The sequence below is a fragment of the Rhipicephalus microplus genome, chromosome 5, assembly GCF_043290135.1.
Source record: "Rhipicephalus microplus isolate Deutch F79 chromosome 5, USDA_Rmic, whole genome shotgun sequence".
In the NCBI taxonomy this organism is placed as follows: domain Eukaryota; kingdom Metazoa; phylum Arthropoda; class Arachnida; order Ixodida; family Ixodidae; genus Rhipicephalus; species Rhipicephalus microplus.
The window spans coordinates 75462268-75477890 of NC_134704.1; positions in this window are offsets into that span (position 1 = coordinate 75462268).

Below are 15623 nucleotides of genomic sequence, written 5' to 3' on the forward strand. Positions count from 1 at the left end.
TTGTTTAAAGGACAACACAAAATAGGAAATTTGCCCAGAAAAAAATACGTGCTCTTTTTACGACTTCCACCCACGTAACCGTAATATACAGTCATCATATAAAAAGTGTTGAGGAAGCATATTATACTGTTAATGCGACAGTTTATCGAAACTTATCACATCAGAAAGTTTCACAGCTGGGGTGGAAGTTCCCCGTCAATTCATTTATTCCAAGATATATTGTAAATCCTAATCAGTTTTAAGCTGTGCACTGTCATCATGCCTAATCATGACACAAGAGGCTTTGTTATTGTATATCCATCCACACTGTTTTTAACTGCATGCTCTTCTACGAACGCCCACATTCCACACATACATATGTTTACGTTGCTTCTCCATTAAATATTGTCGAAAGTCAGTGCTGTGAGTGTTACGTTTGACCGCCCTTGTCTGTTGCGCTGTTCCTATATTTCTAGCGCACTATACCGACGGGCCTAAGTTTCAACCCAATATGCATAAAAAAAGATGGGGTGGTTCAATAGCGAAAACAAGTAACCGGGTCAACGAATTGGCGCAAAAGGTGACCGTATACAATTCGGTCGGCGCCAGAGCGAGCCATACGATGCAGTCGATGAACCATGTAACTGTGCCATATATTAGGCGAACAATCCCACCATCATGGTGGTGGTTGGATCGGTCTCCGCTGTGATATTCTTTGTGCGTGGGAATCTATATATGGACGCACGTTTGGTCAAATCCTATAGCCACATAGAACTTCATTATCATTACACCTGCCATTTCTTTAGGCCACTATCGAATGAATGTAACACACTGCAATCGCGTAATTCGCGTTTAGTTAGCTCCGTTGCCTTCAGTACACTTCATGGGCCTTCGATTCAGCTTAGCTTTCAGTGTATTCACTCATTATTGCATAGTTTATTTTTGTGCATAACCCACTGTCCCTGGCCTTGCACAGCCTAGGCATCAGGCAAACGTTGTGCAGGAGTAGTTTTGGCCGCCAATACTATGGCGCAGCGATCAGCCACGTTTTTGTTTGTTTTTGCATCACTAGCATCTTTACGGTCACTCACAGCTTCGCTGTTAGAAATGTTCACTGAGTGGAAGTAATATGTAGTGTTCTATGGGAGAGTGGATAAACTATCCCTGACACATTGGTCGAGGCAACGCAATGCTAATACGGTATTTTATGCACCCTGCTATGAAAGAGCAGTAAGCAGTAAGCAGCAGCAGCCGCAGCTGTGAACGATTCTGAGTAACTTGTACTCGGATATGAATGATCTGCATGTAGCTGCCCAAGTTGTATGAAATTTCAAGTGTGACAAATCTATTTAGGGCAAAGCACGAACGATTTGATGTTCTATATGCACTTTACTATAGGAGAGCAATAAGTGGTCTCGGTCGCAGGCTCGGTACGTGGTATGAAACTGGGTGTTTAGAATAAGCATAAAAAAATTTAGAGCACTAGAGGAACTCTGCAATATAAGAGCAGAATACTGTCCCGCAATTGCCTTTACAATGGCGCCATTGAGTTTTGCGTGTCACTTCGAGCACGATGCAAACAAAACTGCGTGTTTAGAACGAACTGTGACCACTTTAGCGTACTTGCGTTTTACTGTAGGATAGCAATTAGTTGTCCTTCGTTTAGAAAAATTTATTCTCGCGAACAGTGAACATCAATTACAATCCAACAGAACATCGAGAGGGAACACTACACCCACAGACACACCAAAAATTTTTACAAAAAGGTATGTTTACATACACAACTTATCAAAAAGATATGTCTACATGGAACTCAACATACACAAGTACACAAGAATTTTAGCAAAAAGATATGTTTACATTGTGCAATGCACGGTAAACGAAGGACACACAAATAAAATGTAAAGATATATATGTTAGGTATTTACATAGCATTTACAAGGTATTTGTGCGAGTACTAAACAAATATTAGCCTACCAAAATTAGTCAGGCATGTAAACAAGCTTTACGCGTCCCTCGAAAATGAACACAAAAGAGCAGGACCTGTGCCGAAGAAATTCCTCCTCACCAAGAAGGAAGAGTTCCTCCGACAAAACAGCATTTCTTTGTAGATTCGCTCCAAAATCGGGAAGAGAGCGCGACGGTGACGACCTGCTGCAACCACCTCACAAAGATTGTGCCAAAGGCAGTACGCACCAGCAACAATGAGAAAGCAGGAGAAGCGGCCTCGAGAACAACGTCCAGAAGAAACAAAGCGGTTTACTAGGAGGCCACGCAATCCGGCATAAACGGCCTTCCGGAAAGCATGAGCAACGACACATTGACTTAAAACATGCTGATTTATTTCCCGTAGGCAGCAGTTTAGGCATGTTGCTAACTGAATCATTCTTCACCTCTCGAGGTGGTCAAGGGTACAAAGAACACCCCACCCCAGCCGCCACATGAAGTCCCGGACGTGGCCAGGCAGGAATGATGCCGTCAGCGTGCTCCAAGACACACGACTAGAGCGGGTGTGGCGTGCCGGAGGAACTAACGGGAGCAACAAAGCGGCTGTTGTGTGAACGATTGGCCTGTCCAATACATCTACCCCAAGACAAGTCGACTGGATATGGCGAAAAAGTGCGACAACTGTTGCATGATACGAAGGAAGTGTTACTGATTTTGGGCACCGATTAAGATGCACGTTAGCCATTAAATACCGGAAGTGAGCGCCTGAAAAATAATATGCCAGAGTTCGCACGGGGGATTGCTCTCCTTGTGTGAGGCGCAAGAGGAAGCGCAGGGCCAGTAGCCAACAGCGTATTGACACCGAAGGGAAAAAAAGCCTCCCTGGAAACGCTGCTGTCCTAACATGACACGCGAAACTAACTCAATGCCACCGGACCAAAAAAAGGAACACAAAGCAGACTGCAATGACCTCACAATGCGTCACAGTGCGACTGCTCCACATGAGAAAGGTACCAAATGCGAACGCAGAACAGAGTCAGCGCAAGGTACCTCCACTCAAGAGGCGGGAAGTTGAACTTTCGTGCGTTTAAATTTTTTGTTTTACTTTGTCGAGGGCGTTCGACCAAACGGAATTACAAACGCAGTAGTTGTTGTATACAATTTCTAAAATACGAAGAGACGCAGCTGGCTGAAGAAGAGATGCGGAGCTAAGTCTGAAGTTTGTACAGCTGATGAACGAATACCGGGACTTAGAGAAGTTTAGCGTGGCACCTGAAATGTCGCCATACTGAAAGAATAAACTCAAGCTATGTGAAAGGCTTTCTTCATCTGAATGGTACAAGGTTATGTCGTCAGCAAAAGCTGTGACTTTCGCGGCACCGCTGCCAGGAAGCGCGAGACCCCGGACACGTGAATTCGCTTCATATAGAAATGGCTCAAGGCTGAGGACAAATAAAACAGGAGAGAATGGGCATCCCTGACGCACCCTACGTGCAATAGAAAAGGCAGCATTTTCCCAACCATCTAGAACTAGTGTTGTGCTTATACCAGAGTGGGTGTGTCTAATTAATTCCACAAAAGCACAAGGGAAACCAAAGGTTATGAGCCCTTTAAAGATATACGTGTTCTCTAGTCGGTAAAATGCTTTCTCTTGGCCCGAAGACACAAGGAGACCACGCGCAGATCGCGACAGAGTATAGGCTGTGATATCCCGGGTGGTAAAGGACAAGCTGTGTATTTCTCGTCCAGGCATTGATGAAGCCTGGTGATGACCCACCAATGTGGTCAACAGAGCCCTCAAGCGTTGAACGATCACCATCGTGAATATCTTATACTCAACGTTAAGAAACGTGATAGGTCTCCAATCTTCAGTACTAACCAAGGAAGCGTCAGCTTTGAGGATTAGTACAATGTGGTGATTTCGAAAATTTGATAAAGAGACACCATCCTCGAAACATCGCCGGATAACTACGGTTAAGGCATCACCAAGCTCATTCAAAATGACAAGTAAAATCAACTGGAAAACCGTCTGGCCCAGGGGCCATCCCTCGTTTCATAGAATGCAGTGCTGCCTTTACCTCTTCGGGTGATGGAGGGACGTGCAGAGAATCAGCAGCTTGTTGAGGAACGCGACGCAAACCTCTAAGCATAGGCAGTATAGCATAGTTTGTCCGCATGCCGAACACAACCTTTTTTCGAAATGCGCCAAAAATTGGCATCGATCACGCGTAGGAAGCGACTGTGAAGGTGGTGCCTGCGTAGTCATAAAAAAAAATTGCAGCATGAATGATGGAGAGTGGGGTGAAGCATCCGTCCGTCCATTCGTTCTTGCTTCCGTCCGTCCATGCGTCCATCTGTGTGACCGTCCGTACGTCCATCCGCCCGTCCGTGCGTGCGTCTGTTCATGCATCCGCACGTGCATCTATGCGTCCGACCTTGCGTTCGTCCATGCATCCGCCCCTGCGTCCATCCATGCGCCCATCCGTCTGTGCAGCCATTCGTCTGCTTAAATACGTCTGCTTTTAGCTAGTTCCAAAACCCGGCATTCCTGAACAATTTCCTCGACGGTCGCGCACTTCCGGCACATTAGCAAGTTGAACTCATCGTCCGCTATCCTCTTGAGGACATGGCCAACCTTATCAGACTCCGACATGTCGTTGTGGACTTTACAACATAAAGCCAGATGTCCTGTATATACGAGATATACGGCTCTGTGGACGTCTGAGCACATATAGACAACTCCTTCTTTGCAGCCGCCTTTCGGCCGATGGGCTTCCCAAATAGTTCTCGCACCAGACTTTGGCCATGCCTTTCAGGTAAAACAACACGTTGGCCAGCATGAGAGTCGGGTCATACCGGCTGAGCGCACTGGTACTTTCGCAGTCAGCTATCCAGTCGTCAATATCAACTTCGTCCGTACCACAGAACGTTCCTGCATGCTTCGGATGTGTCAGCACGTACGTCGGTGGGAGTGGGGCTGGTGGAGGCGTTGTCGCGGATGGTGCAGGCGTCACCGAGGTCGATGGAGAGGTGGCCGTGGGCTCAGTCCCGTGTTCCATCACGGAAACTCCAATTTGACGACCACTGCGGAGCTCCGTTGTATGGCGCTTCGTTACCCAGCCTGTCCACCACTTTGTTACGGAGATTACAAATAAGAGGAAGAGAGAAACGAGTGTATTTGCAATATTTACAGGTTGGTGTCACACCCCAGGGCTGCTAGCATCTCGCGCGTCGAATTCGCTTCTCCATCGATTCGTATACGACGGCGGAGCCATGCCCACTGCCTCCCAACAATATGCAACACCTACCCGTAGGGGGAAAGTGCTTGTGCGAGTACTTCGCTGGGGATGTGCACGGAAGCAACAGGGCAGTTACCTGGGTTGCCTGGTGCCCTATGACACGATGGAAACGTGCTCTTCTCGCATGGTGAGGTGTGATGCGTCTACGATTTGGGCCAGGGCGACTTCGCTGTTCACGGTAACTTAATAATTCTGGCCTCCGATGTGGTGGACACAGTATGTTTCTTCGATTCCTACTATTGAAAACGTCGCGTCAACGACGTTTTCAGGACTTTCCCCCTCAGGGGCGACGACATCAATGGCTAATGCTTTCTTCGGTGGCTAGCTTGCCATGATAGATGCCCACTAGCCTAAGGACGCCCTGAAACGTGTTGCTTAGCTTGTCACCAACGCCTATTTTTTGGGCTTAAAAAAGTGGGTTATAATTTAGAGTACTCGCTACTCTACTATAGGAGAGCATAAAGCCGTCCTGTGTTTAGAGAAAATGGTTAACGATTTAGAGTACTATGGAAGAGCAAAATGTCCTGCTTGGAAAAAGTTCTTAATGATTCAGAGTACTTGGTACACTACTTATGGGAGAGGAAAAAGCCGTACCAAGAGCCTACGTTTCACGAGGCCGGCAGTACTACGCCGGTTCTCGTTCCAAACTTCGCCGCTTGCGTGTGTTTAGAAAAAGTGGGTAAACATTTCGAGTACTTAGTACTCGACTATGGGAGAGCCTAAAGCTGTCCCGTGTGCAGTCGAAGGTATGTAACGACCTTTTGGAACAAGTAAATATTTAAATACCCTTAGCCACCGAATGCCACATAGCAAGGGAAAGGTCTAAATAATGCAAGTGTATTTCTGATGCTGGCTTGCTTCAAAGTCTTCGGTGTATTGGCTGATAATATTGCACATCATGTCATCTATGCCCACTTGAGTGCATTGTCTTCAGCTGAGACAAGGACCTCTTACTTTAAAATACGGGCCTTAAACGCGGTTCGATGTCAGGCAGAAGTTCTTGATAAATCATGTTGAAATCCCTTCGTGCCTTCAAAGCACATGAGCACCACGAAACATATAAACGGTTTCAAGATTGCAAAAATTGTGCCCCTCCCCCCAAGAAAAGAAAAAAAACGTCCGGCCATCTCATTTACCAGCTCGTAACGTTGGAACTGAAATGACGCTTTCACGTTCTCTCAAATGTAAGAAAAGTCTCTTAATAGTTTTTCAGATAAAAAGAACGTGCCTGATGTTCAAGGTAATCCCTTGTAGTTTTTATGTAGTTCATACGAACATCTATTTGAATATAATTTGCCAAATGAGGGAACGAAAGTGTGTAAAATATGTGGGCTTTTGCTAACGCTGTTCTTGCCCACCAATGCTTTCCCAGCACATCGGCAGGGAAATATGAATGTCACGAAATGTCAGTGTTGATAAACTGTCACAGGTCCTATATCTTTTTAACGGGTTTGCAAGAAAGTTATCGGCAATTATCTACACATGTGTCACAAATATAGAGTTGGAACAATAGCTGTACTGTTGTTTCAGGCCCTAGTGTAAGCTGCTCACTTTTTGCAGCTAAAGCTGTTACGAGATTCCAGGAGAATTTTCGGGGCCATAGTTTTCCTCCGCCGCCACCAGTGTCGGTAATCTCTATCGCAAGAAATAAGAGACATATATTCAGGATGTAATGGGGTTAGAAACTGGGCACTCTTATTGCAGTCTGGTATTCTACCACACAGCTATTGGTCGGTGCTCAAGACTCTTTCACAAAAACACCTTATATACAGACGTCACATGGAACGCTGTTGGCATATGTAATATGGCGTGGTAGGAGAGTGAATTAACAATGAGCCGTCGCACAATAGAATTAGCGTAACGAGTGGGTCATTGAATTCTGCCAACTCATTACAGAGCTGCCAGCATTGCAAAGGGGTAAGCTTTCATAATCATTAGTTATCGCATCAACAAAGTCAATATAGAACAGTTTAGAACAGGTTCTAAATATTCTGCTCTTCTAGCTTTCGCTGTGCCTGTGCCTCGTTTTCATCGCCCACCTAGAGTTTTTTTTTATGAACTAGAAACATGCTTTAATTTTATTGGCTCCAGCCCAAATGAGCGGTTTGCCGGATTTGGCCAACCCTGACCCTGTACGAACGCAGTCTCGCCGCACCATCATGTTCTTTTCTTTGTGATCGTTGTTCACACTCATAGGTTCACGAAACAAAATGTTGTTTCCAAGATGCCAGCGTATACGGGGGAATCAATTGATTGATATGTGGGGTTTAACGTCCCAAAACGTATACGGGGGAATCAAAACGAGATACACCTTGGAGTGAATTACAGCCACGCGTTTGAGCTTGAGAATGATAGTTTCGCATAATTCCACCATTACTCACTCTACAGTGGACTGAGCGTACTTGGAAAAGGGGGAACAATAATGGTCAGGAAAATGTGCAATAACGAGAGAAAATGAACAGGAAAAAGGAAAAAAAGACAGAGAGAAATTGGGAGAAAGAGAGAGAGAAAGAAAAAAAGTAAGAAAGAAAGGCTGAACAACTGACTGGCCAGGGGTCTTTATAAACTATCCAGTACTATTCTGTAACCCACGCGAAATAGCAGGGAACTCCCAAGAAACATGACGAAGCAAGAAAAAAAGGTGGGGGTGCGGTTGAGGGTGGAAGGTTGCACACTTACGACTGTGAACGCGTCTCACTAATAGCCGCTTTTCCGTGAACAAAAAAAAAAGTGTAACTATATTGTAAGAAAAAAAATGTGGGGAAATGAAGTCGCGAGAGAGCGAAGAAAGGAAGCAAAAGTTAACAATGTCGAGTGACGGTGCGCTCATTACTTTCGTGCTTGGCTGCTTCCATGCAATCTGTTGGCCCGCCAAAGCTCTCGCCAGAAAGCCTGAAGCATGTATCCATGTTAGTTTTGTTCACTTACGTACGTACCTTGTTATTTTCTGGTGGCTCCACTCGCATCATCTACAGCGGTGCTCTCCACACCTTTGATTTGTTTCGCTGCTCGTGTGCCTCTCTTTTAACACGGCTACGTGTTTTCATTTCAAGTAAGCGTGCGCCTACTTGAGATATAGGTGAGGTGCCAGTCAGCATGCTCTGACTTTAGTTTATTCCACTGTTCTCTAGTTTTTTGTTTCAAATTATAATTATTTACACTGCGAGTTGGAGCTCAAGTGACGTACAGAGCGCTATTTATGGGCCCTCTGTTAACGGTACCTGGAGCGTTCTCACATTTCCTTTGAACTGTTCTCGAACTTCTGTTTGCTTGTTGGCAGCTCACCTACTCTTGGGTTACGTTTCTTCGCCAAAACTGTTGCTTGGGCGAGTTGGTTCATTATTAAGATAGATCTACCAGCGTAACGAAACAGTGCTGTGTGTGTGTTGTGTCCCTAGTGTCCCTACTTTGTCCCTATTGCTCAGTTTTCTTCGCGATGGTAAATCTATCTTAATCATGTACATTTCTTGCCTGTCAGCTACAACCAATGTAACCTACAGACTACTATACCAAAAACGACATGGCAAATATTATATTTTGCATTTATCACTGTTTAGAAATTACGTACTGAATTGAAAAGAAATAAAGTGAACGAAAGGGCCCTCTTTCCGCCAGTTGGATTCAACCCACAATGACAACACAATGCTACTCATATGTTGTTCATAATGTGCTACGGCGTGAAACTCGTATGTGTATATCTTCGATACTCCTCTCGGAATTTCAGCAATAACTCGACATCTAAAACGAGCCAGTGTGTGTGAATGTGAGAGGGGAAGGGGGGGGGGGCGAGCCCCGACAGCCACGTGGACCCGGGTTGCCGCATCTCTTTGACACGGCTGAACAAATCTGTCGACACAAGGTTCCGACAGTCTGCCCATCCTTCTCCAACAACGCTTCTCGGCCTGGGTCGAAACGCTTGGTCAGTAGATTGGTGCACGTTCCAGACCGATCACATCTGGCCACACACGAACCAGAAAACACACACAAATACAAAGATTGTAGAGCGGCGCAGGCGGCCACACGGTGAATCGTTATCCAAGGCATGATCGCGGCGCAGTCGACACTTTCACGTTTCCGAACAGAGCTTTCAGCTTCCACCATGACAGTCATTGGAAAGCAGCCGTTGCGATCCCCCCGTCGTTACGATAGCACAGAATGGCGACGTGTTCCGGTCTGGAAACTTCGATCGAAGCATCCGGTAGCTCGAAGTGGGCTCTTTTTGAGGTCACTGTGGTCCGATGCGATGAGGGTGAGGGGAAAGAAGGTGGTTATGACGTTTAGTTTCAACATAGTTCGATCGCTTTCTGTCACTCCACCATGGTGCAATCTTTACACCCCTCTTGACTTTCACAACTGCCTTATGTATCTGCAGTGACTCATCTGCCTTATGTATCTGCAGTTGTTACGCCTCTACCCTGCTTTACCGTCCAACCATATACAGCCAGATGCTGCGAAAGGATAAAGGGTTTTAACTGTGCCAACAATAGCTGACACAGAAAAGAGTAGAAAACTGGACATGTGCAAACTCGCACGTGAATGCTTTACGGCTGAAAGATGACGTGTACATCGGCAACTGGCTAAAAAAAAATCACTGGCCATAGGAACCGTTGCACTCGGTTGCTATTCAAAGCATATTAAGATAACCACTACACGCGAATGCATAAGCGAAACGTCAGTGTCCCTTACTAATTGCGAACTGCAGTTTTTAGATGCCCTTTTGTGACGACAGCTTATGCTTACACGACTGAATTTTTACTTCTCGGACCAATTATTCGTGCATAATTCTCAGGCGATGCAAAATCAAACTGCTCCAGCACTGTCAGGTGCGTCTCTAAGGAGCGGAATAACCGGTGAAACGTCAGTTTTTGTCAACCCAAGTATTCTGGCAGCATCATTTTACTTAGGGCACCATTTTGTGTTGCAGAATCTATTTGCTCCGCAATCGCCTTCCGAACAGAGCGAGCGGTTCAGTGGGCACTTTAAACAAAGCTTCGAGAACCGTAAAAGAGGTTCGGCCAGCGTTGGCTCAGTGCTCGAGCGTTGATTATTCGAGAATCATGTGTGTGAAAGAAACTCGCGTACAAAACGTAGCTCGCTGTTCCCGCATATCGCAGAGTGCTCGGGGTGCACAATGATGTTGTGGCCTTCGATAATCTTTCGGCGTACGACTGTTGGTGAATTCAAATTGCCAGAATGTTGTACGTGTCTGCGCAAAGAGCGTGCCGACGCGAATTTCGATGCTGGCACACGCACAATTATAATTGCCTTGGCCCACGGTAAAACGCGGCCGCAACACTACGACGCTGTCAGAATTACGGAAACACTTGCCTTTCTCCGTTGACCTTGTTAGAGAATATTTATTGCGGCAGCAGCTGCTGTCGGGTAATTTTCAGTTGGACAGTTGCATGTAGGAAAAAAGCGGGGTCGCCCCGCCGTGGTGGTCTAGTGGCTAAGGTACTCGGCTGCTAACCCGCAGGTCGTGGGTTCAAATCCCGGCTGCGGCGGCTGCATTTCCGATGGAGGCGGAGATGTTGTAGGCCCATGTGCTCAGATTTGGGTGCACGTTAAAGAACCTCAGGTGGTCTAAATTTCCGGAGGCCTCCACTACGGCGTCTCTCATAATCATAAGGTGGTTTCGGGACGTTAAACCCCACAAATCAATCAATCTTATGCAAATTTTCTCCTCAAGCATCGTTAATCGCAGCCATCGCTCTATGAAGATTTACAATACGGGCTTGTCGAAAAGTGTAGGTGTGCTTAAAAGGTGACACACACCGTGTAGTGACTTCCTTACCCGCTGTCTTGAGCTCACCCTCTTCGGCTCTGCGGTTGCCGTATCAAGTTAGGCGGATGTATTTTCACAACATTTAGGCCTCTGAGTGCCGTGCATTGCTTTGCATCCATATGCGCTGCATGGTAGCTAGCTTTTAAATCAAATGCGCGAAGTACTTTTTTAAAATGCATTAATTAGCCTGTTTTCTTTTCTTCGTGATTTGTAGTGCTGGTCCGTTACCGTACTTCGAAAGTCACTGTGGCTAACTTTCAGTCCGGTTATTCACGCATGTGGGCTACAGAGGTAACAAACTTTGTACTGGTTGTCGTAGTCTCTTATGTTACAAGATACAATTTATATATTATCCTGCGTTTTATTGTGGTGGAATGAGCTTCTTGCTAATTGTTGAGTATGTACGCTAACAATGTGTCAGAACCTCGGTCTGAAATATCGATTTCTCCTCGAAACTTAAAGCTCTTCAGATACGTCTTGCTGTTAATGTGAACCTAATTATTCAATTCTAATTAATGTAGTTCCTAACATAGAACTCACTTGTACTTTTACATTTGTTCATAGCAAGGGTCCTATTTTGTAGACTGCATGCTTTTTGGTAGTGTAGGAGTAATTCTAGTTCAGCTGTCAGTTCGTTTCGCGATGCCAGGAGACAAAGTTTTAGACAGTTGCAGTCGTGTGTACCAGCTGCGCTGACTATCACTCCGAGACTTATGTGCATATATCTATTCCCTGATGAGGATGAGAGGATGACCTCCACGGCAGTTAATTTGGTAGAACATCGGATGAATTATTCGAAAGGCCGCTGGTTAATCCCGGGCAGCGGTAAGTTATCATTTCGTCCACTCTTTCTTTAGATGAACATCATTTACCACAAATAACGTCCCCTATGCTATCCTTGTCTTTCGTGTCAGTTATTTCTAGTAACAATGAACGAAAAAGATCCCTTAAATTTTGTTTTTCGTTCATTGTTATTGTTATATGGGTGATTTTCTATCAGTAAGTTTTGTGTTACATTCCTTCCATTTTTGAGTAGTGTCCAACTCTTCAGGCACGAGTCATAATCAACTGTCTTAAATGGCGAATATGCCGAACAATTTCTAAGGAATTCGACATTGCATTCCAGAAAGGCCAAGAGATATGTCTTGAGAAATGTAGTGACTAATATTGCTGCTTAAGTAGATATTTAATTACTCGGCAGTGTTATATTTCCTTTTTACATTAACCAGATCATAAACCATAGATGCATGTGTGATTTGTTTTTGGTTCTATTCACTTAGAGTGAACAAACCACACCTACACATTGTCGTTAGAATGTGGCTCGCTTGCAAAGCCATCGAACAAAGTCTTGCTTTCACTTAATTGGTCGGCTGCCGATTTATGCAGAAAATAAGAAAAGAGTATTAGAAGTGACCCAGAAAAGTTTTCGTTGAGCAATGTTGCCATCAGCATTGGTGATGTTTAGATTCATCCTTTGTTACTGTTTCTATGCTAGTCATTACACAATAATAGCCCCACTGCCGTGGTCTAGTGGCTAAGGTACTCAGCTGCTGACCCGCAGGCCATGGGATTGAATCCCGGCTGTGGCAGCTGCATTTTCGATGGTGGCGGAAATGCTGTAGGCCCGTGCGCTCAGATTTGGGTGCACGTTAAAGAACACCAGGTGGTCGAAATTTCCGGAGCCCTCCACTACGGCGTCTCTCCTAATTATATAGTGCTTTTTCGGACGTTAAACCTCATATATCATCAAATCAAATTACACATTAATACATGTAGTCGCGCCCGACATGAAGGTTATCACACGAATGTCGACCTGCGTAATGTCCCAGGGGACTAGCGGCATGTTTCAGATGTGAAAATCAAGATTGAGCGTATTTTTTTTTCCTTGTTGGCTTTTCCATGATACCACAATCGCCCCTACGACCACCTCTGCACCTTTTCTTTCTATTTTGAGCCTTCAATTCGTTGTGGTCAGGTATATTCTTTGTGGGCTCATCGCCACTGGCGATTACGAAATTGCTGGGAAATACGTGTTAAAAGCTGAAGCCTGGCGCTGCTTTGTTTAGGTAGCTTCCTCAGGCAGGAGTGATGACAGCTTAACAAACAGCAAAAAAAAAGGAGGCTTGCATTACACTGGCCTCTCGTCCCAAGAGTACTCCCATTTCCTCACCGTACTTCTCCAGCACTGCCAAACATTGGAGTCTGCATAGTAATTTCACCTGTTAACCAGTGCCTAAAGTCTCTCCTTGGTCAAGCAGCTTCTATTTATGTGAACGAAGCGCACCATTCGATTCCCCATATGCAAGACTCAATATTGACTGTCTATGAATGCACGAAATCTACTTAAGGTTCTGGAGACCGCACTTAAAACAAGCGGAAGAGTAAAAAGCTGTATTTAGAAAAGTCAATTGCAATTTCAATATTATACTTATTGTACAATCAATAAATCTATATTTTTTCCTTAGACTGAATTGGACAACCCGATCAAATTACATAGAACAGTTTGCTCACAGTGAGCATTTCCAAAAACGTAAAAAAATATTTTGATATTCCTGCCGAAAACCCATTTCGAACGTCTTGTTAAATGCTGTATTGCCTTCATAAGTTATTCGTATGCAGTAATATATTCTGATTATAACTGATAGAAAAGAATTTTATATCAGTTATAATCAGTTATAGTGGGCACGTCGGCTGGCATCCAGCGAGCACCATGTCAAATCCACTCCTGTTTTTTATGTAGCTTGCTCTGCTCGCCTCGACTACCGAAGCCAGCACAGCGAACACGGTATCCACGCCTGTTCTACGAGCAATCCATGGAGACTGCGCAGACGAATTCCTAAGACTGGGCACCGACTGGGGACACCCGTGTGCAACCTCGTCGATAACAACGAGCCAAGATATAAATGCCCCATTTCCTTCGGATTTCTTCAGGGGGCACGTCGGCTGGCATCCAGTGAGCACCATGTCAATTCCACTCCTGTTTTTCATGCAGGTTAGTAACAATGCTTCCACAATTAAATCCAATGACCTTTGCTTTGCCCAGCTGACGTGCCCACGTAGACTTACTGAAATGTACTTTACTGCCTGTGACTTCGTCTTGTCGCTACTCATGCTATGTGGTGACGTCGAGCCTAATCCAGGGCCTACCACTCTGCAGGTTCTAGCTGAACTGCTTGAGGGCCAGAAAAACATTCAACAAAGGCTGGGGGATATTGAGGTCAAATTACAGAAAGTTGATGAAGCTACATCTGCGATAAATGAAATCAAGAATTTGACGCATGACATAGATTTACGAGTTACAGTTTTAGAAAGAAAGCTTGTTGACCTAGAAGATTACAGCAGGCGTAACAACCTAATTATTTTTGGTATAGCTGAAAAACCAAAAGCAACGTATGAAGAACTGTCGCAGCTTGTGTTGAAGGAAGTGTTCACTGATAAATTAGGTATAAAAGTTACTGTGGCAGAAAAAATTCACAGATTGGGTCGGAATCAACCTAACAAGCATCGAACGATTATTATCAAACTATTCGATCACCGTGAGAAATTAAATATACTAAAACATTGCTTCAGACTAAAGGGCAGTAGCTACTCTGTTTCGGAAGACTACTCCCCTACTACAAGGCAAGCACGCAAGAAACTATGGCAAAGCACTGCTGAACTTCGGAGGGCGGGTCAGAAGGTCAAGTTAATCTTGAACAAAAAAAAGATTGCTAAAGAACTATTCACTTGTGATGATGCGCATGACGAGAGAATCCCTGTGCACGATAGCAGAGATAAGACAAAAAAAGGCAAAGAAATCAATGAACTGACACCAGACACAATGAAACAGAAAACCTAACGCTTCTGTGTTTTAACGCCCGCAGCCTTGTAAATAAGTTGATTGACTTCAGTTGCCTAGCACAGTGTCATAGTCTGTCAATTATATGCGTCACTGAAACCTGGCTTAATGAATTTATCTCTGAAAACGAATTTCTGCCCTCTGGTTACTCGGTTATTCAAAACGACAGGTCGAGGTGGTGGCGTGGTGCTCTTTATTAAAAACGGCATTGAATATACAACACTGCCTGGTCTCCTCGAAACAGTCTGTCTGGTGTAAGATCAAGGTATGCAATGTGTTTTGCCCCGCCGCGGTGGTCTAGTGGCTAAGGTACTCAGCTGCTGACCCGCAGGTCGCGGGATCGAATCCCGGCTGTGGTGGCTGCTTTTCCGATGGAGGCGGAAATGTTGTAGGCCCGTGTGCTCAGATTTGGGTGCACGTTAAAGAACCCCAGGTGGTCGAAATTTTCGCAGCCCTCCACTACGGCGTCTCTCATAATCATATGGTGGTTTTGGGACGTTAAGCCCCACAAATCAATCAATAAATCAGTATGCAGTGTGTTTGTAGTGATTAGAGCTGTTTGCCGGCCACCAAATGAAGATGACCATTTCATATTGGCAATCACGGACTATATCGTTAAGCAGAGACTTCTTGACTGCAAACTGATATATGCGGTTACTTCAATGTACCCCACATTAACTGGGAGTCCTTCACCACGACCGGCCGTCACAAGGTTCTCTGTAATTCATTGATTGGCTTCGCTATATCCCATGATTTTATTCAAGTTGTTCAAAGT